Source organism: Meleagris gallopavo, chromosome 1, assembly GCF_905368555.1.
Source record: "Meleagris gallopavo chromosome 1, MGAL_WU_HG_1.1, whole genome shotgun sequence".
Classification (NCBI taxonomy): domain Eukaryota; kingdom Metazoa; phylum Chordata; class Aves; order Galliformes; family Phasianidae; genus Meleagris; species Meleagris gallopavo.
The window spans coordinates 24,473,391-24,486,387 of NC_139404.1; positions in this window are offsets into that span (position 1 = coordinate 24,473,391).

Here is a 12,997-nt window from a genome sequence, read left to right on the forward strand (position 1 = left end):
GCCCTGCATACTCTTGCCCTCTAGGCCCTTCCCTGCCTTCGTAGCCTGGGGTGGCCAGGAGCATTCTCTAAGGATGCTCAGATAGGGCACGAGCAGTTCCTGCATTGGCTTCAGGTACCTGTGAGCACTGGGAAGTGATGGCAACCCAGTCCCAGCCTAGACACCCCACGTTCCACCAGCCCTGCTGGCAGCACCCTCCTTGCAATGCCCTGCCTGCTGCCTTTTCATCTAGGTACATGGTAAGCAACCAGATATACACCCACGCATACCTACACATACCTACACACACATATATATATGGATATAAATCCACTCACATACAATGGATATGCAAACATATGCAAACGCTAATTAAACAATATCTGGGATGAACTGGAGATGGCAGTCTAAACTGAAATCTGCAATACTTGCAAACAGCATGCCAATGGGAGGGAGTCATGGCATAGCACAGCCAGCGCTTTCCAAGCATCCAGAAGTTGGAGTATAACAGCTTCCACAGTCCGTGGAAAGCATGCAGTTCTCTGTCACAGACCTGAAAATATGATAAGGAAGATTAAAATAAAAAAAAACTTAACAACTTAATTAATGTATTTTCATTAAAACAGAGATGCCTAAAGTACTTTACTGCAGGCTTCTGTGCAGAGTGCCCAGCCTGAAGCTTTTGCTCTGTATCTTGTAGGTGAGATATTATGCTATCTCCAGGAGTACACTTAAGCTGAAAAGAAGATGGTCGTATTTCAAAATATGCTGCCATTATTAGGAAACAAAAATACTCATTTGTGTGCCAGACCATTTCTCAAAAAAAATTTTTAAATAATATTTTTTATGAATTTCCAAGCGGTATGAAGGTTAGAACATGGGGAATGAAGTTCTGCCTGTTTTCACAGAATCACAGAATAATCAAGGTTGGAAAAGACCTTCAAGATCATCCAGTCCAACCATCCACCTATCACCAATAGTACTCACTAAACCATGTCCCTCAACACAAAATCCAAATGTTCCCTGAGCACCTCTAGGGTCGGTGACTCCACCACTTTCCTGGGCAGCCCATTCCAGTGCCTGACCACTCTTTCAGAAAAGTAGTACTTCCTAACATCCAGCCTAAATCTCCCGTGGCGCAGCTTGAAGCCATTCCCTCTAGTTCTGTCACCAGAGAGAAGAGGCCGACCCCCAGCTCACTACAACCTCCCTTCAGATAGTAATAGAGAGCAATAAGGTCTTCCCTGAGCCTCCTCTTCTCCAGACTGAACAATCCCAGCTCCTTCAGCCATTCCTCATAAGGCCTGTGCTCCAGACCCCTCACCAGCTTTGTTGCCCTTCTTTGAACCCACTCCAGGGCCTCAATGTCTTTCTTGCAGCAAGGGGCCCAAAACTGGACACAGTACTCGAGGTGCGGCCTCACCAGAGCTGAGTACAGGGGGACAATCACTTCCCTGTTCCTGCTGGCAACACCATTCCTGATGCAAGCCAGGATGCCATTGGCCTTCTTGACCACCTGGGCACACTGCTGGCTCATGTTCAGCTGAGCATCAATCAATACCCCCAGGTCCCTTTTCTCTACAGAGTCTTCCAGCCACTCTGCCTCAAGCCTGTAGCATTGCCTGGGGTTGTTGTGGCCAAAATGCAGGACCCGGCATTTGGTCTTGCTGAAACTCATCTCTTTGGCTTCAGCCCAGCTCTCCAGCCTGTCCAGATCCCTCCGTAGGGCCTTGACAGCCCCAGTTTTATCAGTTCATAATGCAGAGGTAGCTGAATGAAATGTAGATGGATCCAGATTCCCAAAGATCTGTTTAAACTGTAGGAGAATGGAGAAAGCAAAGGTCAATATACCCTGAGCACATGGGCTGACTCAGTAAAAAGAGGATAAAGAATCATAGAATCATAGAATGACCAAGGTTGGGAAGACCTCCAAGATCATCCAATCCAACTGTCCACTTATCACCAATATTTCCCACTAAACCATGTCCCTCAGCACAACATCTAAATGTTTCTTGAACATCCCCAGGAACAGTGACTCTACCACCTCCCTGGGCAGCCCATTCCAGCACCTGATTGCTCTTTCAGAGAAAAACTTTCTCCTAACATCCAACCTGGATGCAACTTAAGGCCATTCCTTCTATTCCTATTGCTTGTTACACAAGAGAAGAGATCAACCTGTACCTTACCACAGCCTTCCTTTGGGCAGTTGTAGAGAGCGATAAGGTCTTCCCTGAGCCTCCTCTTCTCCAGGCTAAACAATCCCAGCTCCTTCAGACGCTCCTCATAAGACTTGTGCTCCAGACCTCTCACAGCTTCGTTGCCTTTCTCTGAACACACTCTAGGACCTCACTGTCTTTCTTGCAGTGAGGGGCCCAAAACTGGACACAGTACTCGAGGTGTGGCCTCACCAGAGCTGAGTACAGAGAGATGATCACTTCCTTGCTCCTGCTGGCAACACTTTCTGATAAAAGCCAGGATGCTGTTGACCTTGATCACCTGATCACACTGCTGGCTCATGTTCAGCTGAGCATCAGCAACACCGCTAGGTCTGTTTCTTCTTCACATTCTTCCAGCCACTCTGCCCCAAGCCTGTAGCGTTGCCTGGGGTTGTTGGGGTCAAAGTGCAGGACCTGGTACTTGGTCTTGTTGAACCTCATCCCATTGGCTTCAGCCCAGCAGTCCAGCCTGTCCAGATCCCTCTGAAGGACCTTTCTCCCCCCAGGCAGCTTGCCACTTCCTCTCAGCTTGGTGTCATCTGTAAACCTACTGAGGATGCACTCAACGCCATCCAGGTCAAAGAAGAATATGTGTGGGCAGTTATGAAGAAAGGATGAAGTACAGCCTGGAAGGAAAGTCAAGGTTTTTTACCAGGAAAACCAACCCACTGCATTAGCTACAAGTCACAGAAACAGAATTGAACCTGGCTCAGTTAAGAGGATGTCAGCACAAACACGGTGCAAATAAAGGAGTTAACAAATAGTTAAGTCCAACTCTGAGCAGTGTTTCAGTAGTTTCAAGCAGCCTTAGAAATAAATCTTAGCCAGAAAACAATGAAAATGAAACAATCCAACTGGTTTTCCTTTATTCTTTTTCTTTTTTTGCCTAACAAATGACTTTTCTCCCTAGAAGTTAGATGGGTATTCCACCCTGAACATCAGCATATGCAGGTGTCAGGGCAGGGCACTGTGCCTTCTCCCAAACACATCTATGTTTAATAGAGCTTACTGAAAAGTTATTGAAAAAAAATCTACTGAAATATCCATATTTATTACAAATTACATTGACCCACATATTCACTGAGCTATTTTATGAAGATCCTTTATAAAAATCAGGTGGCATACAAAGAACATCAGTATTTGTGCAGGATTGTACGTGCTCAGTATTTATAAAGAAATAATTAAAAGCTGTGAGGTTGGCCTCTGGTCAAAACAGAGCTCTTGGCAAGTCAGAGTTTGGCATCCATACTCATCCACGTTCTGTGTGTCATAAGAGGCAAATGAGGCTGTGGGAGAAAAGGGGAAGCAGAGACAGACGGCTGGGAGCCCGGGGGGAATCTGCACTGCTGTCTCCCTCCCCAATTTAGGTTGAGAAGGACAACAATTGAGCTTTTCAGATCTGTGTCTTGGACCAGAGCCAAGGGATAGGTCTGTTTTTTCTTACTAAGGTGAATTTGGAGGTGCAGGAGAGAAGGCATTGAAGTTTCTTGCCGTTCAGTATCTTGCCTTTCTTAATTAAGATGTTGAGAGTGGTTTTCAATTTGCTGAGCATTGTTACTGCATGCTAAATGAACCTTCTTAACTGAAAAAAGTCTTGACTCCTCTATCTGAAATCTGCAATTAATGTATACACATAGCATTGTCTGTTTTTCGCTTTGCAAAATGGCAGAATGTTTTGGGTTGGAGGGACATTACAGACCACCCAGTCCCAACCCCCTGCCATGGGCAGGGCTGCCACCCCCCAGCTCAGGCTGCCCAGGGCTCCATCCAACCTGGCCTTGAGCACCTCCAGGGATGGGGCATCCACAACTTCCATGGGCAGCTGTGCCACTGCCTCATCACCCCCTGAGTAAAGAATTTCTTCTGAATGTCTAATCTAAATCTGCCTTATTTTAGTTTAAAACTGTCACCCCTTGTCCTATCACCACCCCCTGAGAAAGAGTCTCTCCCTATCTTTCATGCAGGCCTCCTTAAGGTACTGAAAGATTGCAGTGAGGTCTCCCAAAGCCTTCCCTTTTCCAGGAACACCCTGATTCTCTCAATCCATCTTCATAAGAGAGGTGCTCCAGCCCTCTGACCATCTTTGTGGCCTCCTCTGGACCCATTCCAACAGCTCCACATCCTTCTTATGCTGTGGGTCCCGGAATAGAACACAATAATGAGCTGAATGCCTACACAGTGTCCTTGCCAGCGAGGTATTGGTAGAAACAAAGGAACCCACTGACATTTATATTTTACTCATTTCCAGAAATCCAGGTGAAAGAAATGGAGAAGTCACAGTGCTGAGCCATGAGCAGATAACTACTGCTGCCTGAGGCTGGCTGCTGCTACAGGGAACAGGAACAGACTGCAGGCAGATTCAGATACAGCAAACAGCACATCCTCTGTCACCAGAACAGGCTGCATTCACATGGCACACTGAATTTCACTCTGTCACAGACAGATTTGGCTCCTGAGCTGAATCTTGCTAAGCCTTTGCAACAGTGAGTACCAAAACACTTTTTCCCCTGTCTGACAGAACTCCTTCCTACTTGGCCTGCTTGTATCACTTACACACCCCCCTATATGTCACTGATGACAAAAGCCTCTCCTAGCAGACTGTGGAGACACAATCTTCTTTCCCTTTCTACAGGGGAAGGTCTGTATGTGGAGATGTCCCATCTCAGTCCAAATAAATACTGATTTTGTACATCTTTTGAATCCCCACTTACATTTGATTCCAGCGCTACCTCACTTCACTTTCTGTTTAGTCACAGTCAATGGAGCTCAAATAGCTAATTCCTCTTCAGTTGCTGACTGAATCAGCTGCTATGCATGGCAGCAGGGAGACAGGCCACAACAAAAATCCCAGTCAGCAAGCAGATAGCTTCACCTACATATAGTTTCGTTCTTTCAGCGTTTCCTAACCTAGGTGGTAGGCACAAATAGCCACATAGAAGTTTTTTTTCCTTCTATGATCAATGGATGACAAGAGGTTTTGAGCAATATATGGTAACTGTTGCTCCCCTCAGGCCTTTGTTGTCTGTGGTCATCACCACATGGCTGCAGCAAATCCATCATCTGCACAGAATATCCACTATTATAAATAACCTCAGAACCTCTTTCACAGGGTCCGTTACTGGGGCGGTAACTTCGACCTTCCCCAGAACTTAGTTCTGGGATTGCCAAGGTTATGTCTGCTGTTGCCCAGTTTCTCAACATCATCATCACTGGCCTGGCTTTGGTACCAGGCACTGGGTCACCACACCATGTCAGCAGTTACAGTTGGTTCAGGAACTTTGCTGAGGCCCTGAAGAACCTTCTCAGATGGATTAAGTGTCCAGTAGTTGAATTTACTCTTTTAGAAGTGATGTGCAGGCATGCTCTACCTTCATCACTTCCATTCAGGCAGTGTAATTCTGGTCGTACAACTGCTGGTCGGCTAGCAAAGCAGCCAGCACACAGCTGTGAGACACAGGGTGCTGCATTTCACTTCTTCAGCTTCAGCTGACATCGATGGCTTACAAGATAGCACTGAATGAACTGCCTGCTGTCGGTACAAATATACTGGAATAAAGATCCGGTGCGTCAGCCCAGTCAAGTTGATAGCAGCTTTCTGCTCTTTTTTCCAGGATGCCCTCAGCTCAGGATGTTTGCTGGCTGTCATCATTAGGATACAGAACAATTTCTTTTCTTTTTATTTCATTTAAAATTACTTTTAAAGCTATACAAGAAATCTCACTACTGATGAAGGCTTCAATGCCAGTTTCTAGAAGGAAATCCAAGAACTCTGCTAATACCATGATATCTTCAGCATCACAGAGACCTAAATTAACAAGATGCGGAGAAAACCAAACAATTTGCTTTTAAACATGAGCAGAAACCAAAGGGCAAAATGTAGAGAAATGACAGTAAGTGTTGAATTTCATGTTGAAACTAGAATTGCTGGTATTAATCCTTAACCTAAAGGCTGCACAGTCTGGAAACACTCTTCAAACACATCATTATGTGTTTGACACATAAGGGAGAAAAGAAAGGGTGGTGTATTTCACCTCTTCAGCTTTGACTGATGCCAGTGCTTACATATTAGTTACTGCTGGATGAACAGTCTGCTATAGTACATATTTGAAGACACAGTAAGGAAGATGTAACATCTATCCTAGTAATAATATTGTTAAAGGCCTACAGGAACTTAGAGGGGAAAGTTAGATTTTACTATCAGCTATTTTTTTCAGAGCGGACAGGTCTCTGTCCTACTAAGTGCAGTCAAGGTGCAGCTGATCCTTAATCACAGAATGGCCAGGGTTGGAAGGGACCTCAAGGATCATGAACTTCCAACACCCCCCTGCCACATGCAGGGCCACCAACCTCCACATTTAATACTAGACCAGTCTACCCAGAGCCCCATCCAACCTGGTCTTGAGCACCTCTAGGGATGGGGCATCCACAACCTCTCTGGGCAGCCTCTTCCAGCACCTCACCACTCTCTCTGTGAAGAACTTCCCCCTGACATCCAACCTAAATCTTCCCTCCCTCAACTTAAAACCATTTCCTCTTGTCCTGCAGTTATCAATCCTTTCAAAGAGTTGATTCCCCTCCTGTTTATAGGCTCTCTTTAGGTACTGAAAGGCTGCAATGATGTCACCCCGCAGCCTTCTTTTCTCCAGGCTGAACAAGCCCAGCTCCCTCAGCCTGTCTTCATAGAGGAGGTGCTCCACTCTCCTGATCATCTTCGTGGCTCTCCTCTGGACCCTCTCCAACAGCTCTCTGTCTTTCTTGTACTGGGGGCTCCAGACCTGGACACAGTACTCCAGATGGGGCGTTATAGGAGCAGAGTAGAGGGGGACAATCACCTCTCTGTCCCTGCTGGCCACCCCTCTTCTCATGGAGCCCAGGATACCATTTGCTTTCTGAGCTGTAAGAGCACACTGCTGGCTCATGTTAAGTTTTTCATCTACCAAGACCCCCAGGTCCTTCTCTGCAGGGCTGCTCTCAAGGACCGCTCCTTCCAGTCTGCATGGATGCCTGGGATTCCTCCAGCCCAAGTGCAAAACTTTGCATTTTGCTGCACTGAATCTCATCAGGTTCACCCAGGCCCTCCTTTCAAGCCTGTTGAGGTCCCTCGGAATGGCATCCCTTCCTTCCATTGTGTCAACCGCACCATTCAGCTTGGTGTTATCCTGCCACACTGTGGAATGAAAACCAAGATAAACTTTTCCTTTTCATTCAAAGATTTCAAGATTCTTAACACTATTGTTCAGTTACTCCAATCCAGTCTCTGACCTTTGGACTCCTTTGCCACTGCCATTTTTTGGCCAACTATGGTTCTGCTTTGTTCATGTTTTCATGTTCATGTTTTCACAATAAAGTGAGAGACTTGCCAAGTTCACTGGTCTCACATCATCTGCAAACTGGTTTAACAATGCAGCACCTTTTGAAAGGAAAGAGGAAAACTGACTTTTCTTCCTGGTACTTCAAACTGCTAATGGCTCCTGAAAGCTCAGATTTCTACTCCAGTTGTTTTCGTTCAGATATCAACTTGAAGTATCTCAGCAAAGCTGGAAGAGTGTTTAGAAGTCTGTTCATCTTTGGAATACTGATTTATTTTGTAATTAGCTTACCTCTTTCCTCGCTTTCCAAATGATATGGGAGTCATAAATGCAAGTTGTTAGAAAGATGGAAGAAACAAGTGCTGGGTCAACATTCAGATTGCAGGTACAGAAGATTCACAGAGGTTTTGGGACAATACCCTTGTTTTTGACTGGATTAAGATAAACTGAAATAGGAAGAACAGCTCAAGCTCCTCAGAGCTGCAGTGTCAGACTCCTCTCTCCAGGCTGAACAGGAGATTTGGAAAAACCACCCTTGAGTGGTTGAGCACACCCTTGTACCTCTTATGGTCTTGGTGACATATCTTGTATTATCACTCTATGTGCCTTACCTAGGAAAAGGCAGTACAATGGCAGCCCACATGCAAGGGCACAGCTGGAGCCCTTGCTGGCACCTCAATAGCGCAGCAAGGTTTTGAACATTCCTACCACTGAAAACCTAATGTTCAGATACACAGCTTCTGCAACAGATGCTCAGTTCTTGGATTGTACACGTCCTACAATGCTGTACTGCAGAAAGTCAGCACACGGGACTGGCCAACAGTTGAAGAACTTGAAAAGAAAACATTTAATAGTCATTGTATACCAAGGAAATCAGTAGTTTTCTTCCACTTAGAGAACTCGTGGCTGTAATTTTTGATGCATAAGTGCCTCATTTGCAAAAGAGGAGGTAGCCTGGTTTCCTGGGAGCCATTTACCCCATGAAGTTCCTTCTTTATCTCATAGGACAAAAACTCTTTTCTGCACTTAAGAAATGTTCCAGATGCACCATGCAAAGTAACTTCTGCCTCACCTCAGGCAGGTTTGCAACCTATTCAGCCCAGTAACCAGCATTCCATTAGAGAAAATTTTTATCTGCAACAAGAGGCTGTGAACGCTGCATGTCTTGCATTGCACCAAAGCCATACCTCAGCCTCCTGTATTATCATTCCTAAGTGATTTCTGATGTAAGTTTGAAGGGTAACTCAAACTTTGACTAGCAAAATGGAGAACTACATATTTATTTAGAGAACTGCTCCAAATTCTTTCACTGCTATTGACAGAACTGTACTTTGTACACATTTGACATTGAAATATATTAAGTTCATTCAAATATAAAACCAAAAGGAGCATTTTGGAATGATATGGATTTGACATGTGGACTGTTCAATGGATGGGGAACTGCTGGTCAGAGGCTCAATGTCTGGATGGAGAACAGTGACAAGTGGTGTCCCTTCAGAGGACAGTACTGGGACCAGTGCTCTTTAACATTTTCATCAGTGACATCGACAGTGGGTTTGGGTGCACCCTCAGCAAGCTTGTGGATGACACCAAGCTGCAGGGTGCAGTTGACAGAGAGACCTAGACAGGCTTGAGCAATTTGCCCAGAAGAATCTCATGAGGCTCAACAACTCCAAGTGCAAGGTCTTGCACCTGGGATATGGCAACCCCCACTGTCAGTTCAAGCTGGGGGTGGAAGGAGGGATCACAGCCCTGACGAAGAGGAACTGGGGGTACAGATGGACGGCAAGCTGGACATGAACCAGCACTGTGCCCTTGCAGCCAACTGTATCCTGGGCTGCATTCACAGTAGCGTGGCCAGCACAGCAAGGGAGGTGATCCTGCCCCTCTTCTCTGCACTGGTGAGGTCTAACCGGGAGTACTGCGTCCCCATATGGAGTCCTCAGTAGAGGAGAGATGTGGATCTGATGGAGTGCATCCACAGGAGGGCCACAAAAATGATCCAAGGGATGGAACAGCTCTCTGAGGACAGGTTGAGAGCTGGGGCTGTTCAGCCTGAAGAAGAGAAGGCTGCAAGGTGACCTGAGAGCACCTTTCAGTGTCTAAAGGGGTGCTGCAAGAAGGAACTGGACAGACTCTTTAGTGGTGTCTGCTGTGACAGGACAACAGGAAATGGTCTCAAACTAAAAGAGGGAAGATTTAGACTGGATATAAGAACAGTTTCTTATGATGAGTGTGATGAAGCACTGCAACAGACTACCCAAAGAGGTGCTGGGTGCCCTGCCCCTGGAGACATTCAAGATGAGGCTGGACAGGGCTCTGGACACCCTGATCTAGCTGTGGTGTCCCTGTTCATTGCAGGGGGAACTGGACTAGATAGCCTTTAAAGGTTCCTTCCAACTCAAATGATTCTATGATCTCCTACAAGTGATATTAATAAGGGTTGACTCCCACTCCAAAGAAAGCCAACAACAAAAACCACAACCAACCGACCAACTCCTTATTGCAGGCAAATTTAAAAGCCCCAAGTGTAGAAGATGTTTCAAATCTCAAGATACTTCAAAACAGCCAGCAGCCAGGCAACAATCCCTACAAGTACTTCCTAATTAAAAAAAAAAAAAGCCTGACTTATCTGCCAATGCACAATGCCATTAATTTACAAGAAAGGATATATGATGAAGTCCAAATGTTTTTCACAGTACATATTCTTATGAGGCAAATATTACCAACTCTTATGCTCTCATGTGAGGAGTACAAGGATAAAAACCGTGTTGTGCACTCCAAATTACAGATAAGCCAATCACAGCAACATTACCAGTTAGAAAGCACGACAAGTATTAACTCTTCCTTTCCTTCAGCCATTCAAAGATTATTTTTTTTAATTGGATGCAAATGTTCACCTTTTACAAAAAAGAAAAGTATTGTTCAGATTTATCATGGAATTGCCACTGTCAAAACTGACACTTCTGCAAGAGCAAAGGAAGTTTAATCTAAATCTAGTTGACAGGATGCAAGATTTCAGTTTTCCCAGTAAACAAATGTGGCAGAAGCTGTGTCTGCATCAGCAAGTAACTCAAACTGTTGATGCTGAACTTCTACACCTACACTGTACTAAGTCTGGAAATTTAAAAGCTAGGTTTAATGTGATTGTGCAGACATCCTCAACACATGGGTGGCTTCATGTTGTCTGAAGAACAAACGACTGCTAAGGTCCCATATCTCTGTGAGGAGCTGGAATTTGGTGCAAAGCCAGAGCACATCTTCCAGCGCAGATCTCTCCAAAAGGAAGTGAACTCAAGTGTGCTAAAGTGTGCAAAACACAAGAAACGGAAGTGATGTAACTAAAATTACAGTGATGGTAAAGCCTCCTTCTACTTGTAGCGTGAGAACAGAGACATACAAAAAAATGGGTTGTTCAGGAGAATTTGAAAGCAGAATTGTAACTCCTGTTTCTTGTGTTTGGAAGGAGCAATTATTTACTTGCATATAAGTTAAAAAAATCCTCAGCGGAATGGGGCACTGAGATGCATAAGATATAACACATTTCATAAACACAAACCTTTTACAAGTCCACATCACAAGCCATAATATCTAGTACATCAACATTGCACAATACAAAGCTTGTCTTTATATTTAAAAAATAGAATATAAACAAGTAGTAGTTCACATTAACACAATTGCCATAGCAAAATTTTTCAGAAAGTGCTTCATCTGCATAAAGTATCTTAAAGCCCACCAAGTAAGTTGTAAAGTTCTACAATTTAACAATACAAATTAGAAAATAAAATAAAAATGCAAGTGACATCCAAGACTTTTGAGAGAAATTAAGAACTCACAATGTGCCATCTACCTCAACTGATAAATTCCCGTCAGCTTCCTCTGGGGAGTCATTACTCCCAAATATGACATAAGGTACTATCCAGAAAAAGTAACTGAATATTTGTTTTACTTCTAAATTGCTTTACTGACACTGTAACTTTATGGATTTGATGTTCAAGGCATAGAACCTCAGACTAAACATATTGAGGAAAAAAAGTACAATACAAATTTATTCAACTAAGTCTGTGGTAGAATTGAACATCTTACAGGGATGCTACTTTTTGAACACAGGAATTGAGACTATCATGGAACTGAATGAGCAGAGAGGAAAGCACAACCACAGAGTACTTCACAATAAAATACCTCTTTATTAGGAATATATTTAAAATTAGCCTTTTATTTCAGATAAGAAAAATAGCATTCTGACTTTCAGCCAGCGCTGATTCTGGTCACACATAACGTTCTAACAGCTAGAGTAGTTATCTGCACCACAGCTGCCCATGGACAGATCTCCTCATTGTCCATTCACTGCCTTTTATTCTTTTTAAGTATGCAGAAGAGAATACTGTAGCAAGGCTTGTATTTAGATCTTAAGGAACATGGACAGACTGACCAGACTGTGACTTTGGATGTGTCATCAGCTCGTGTACAACTTTTACAAGCTTTCTTTTAAATAAGAAGAACAAGATGTTTCAAGAGCTGATCTACAAAGACAATTAAGAGGGCAATTCTTCAGAAAGGCTGTTGTAGAACAAAGCTCATTCTTCTACTGGACAGTCTAGTACTGTGAAGTAGCAGCAATTTCAAGAACTTCAGTCAGCTCCATACCCCTTTAAAGAAAACACTGACGAAAAGCATACAGGGGCATTCCAATCCAAATAGAAACCTACCTTTAGTGTACATCTTTATACTCAGCACAAGATCAGAATCTCTCTCTTGCTATGTTGTAACTTACGGTTTAAGGTGATTAACAGGACCATGCAGTAAACAAAAATATAACCCTTGTGTACGCTTCACTTTTTGGAGTCTGCATAAGTAACTTCTAGAAAAAAGAAGCTGTTTGTTTTTCCATTGTAAGCACAGAACCGCATAGCATCTTTTGGAACAGGCTGTCATCCAACTAAAAATTAAATCCATGTATTCACTGAAGTGAAATACATCATTTGTAACAAATTTTGCCTTTTCTTTTAAAATTCATTTCCAATATCAGATCTATCAGATGGGGAAAGTATTCTCCAGAAAAAAACCATGTTATTTTTATCTTGCAGTTTCTTCCATATGAAGCTATAAGATACATATTTCAAGAAGAGTTCCATAGGCAGAGGCTTCTTAGAAGTGGGTGGAAACCATGAATGATGACAATACTACAATAAATCTCCAAATACACTGAAAATAGCCAACAGGCCACAAGTTTGTGGCTGTTTTTAGCAACACTCTAAAAATAAATGCCAAAAATAGGCTATGTCAGGAAGCAATTTGATACTCAAATAAATAGAAAATTTGCATTTTAATGTCACAATGAATTTTAGTACATTTCAATCCAAGGAAAAAAAAATGACAGACACAGTAATGAGTACAGGGTTGTATATATATATTACAATATGCCTTGTTATAATACACTTGTGGCTTTATGACAAAAACTTAAGGGCAGATGGAATTTAAGCTCATTTAAGT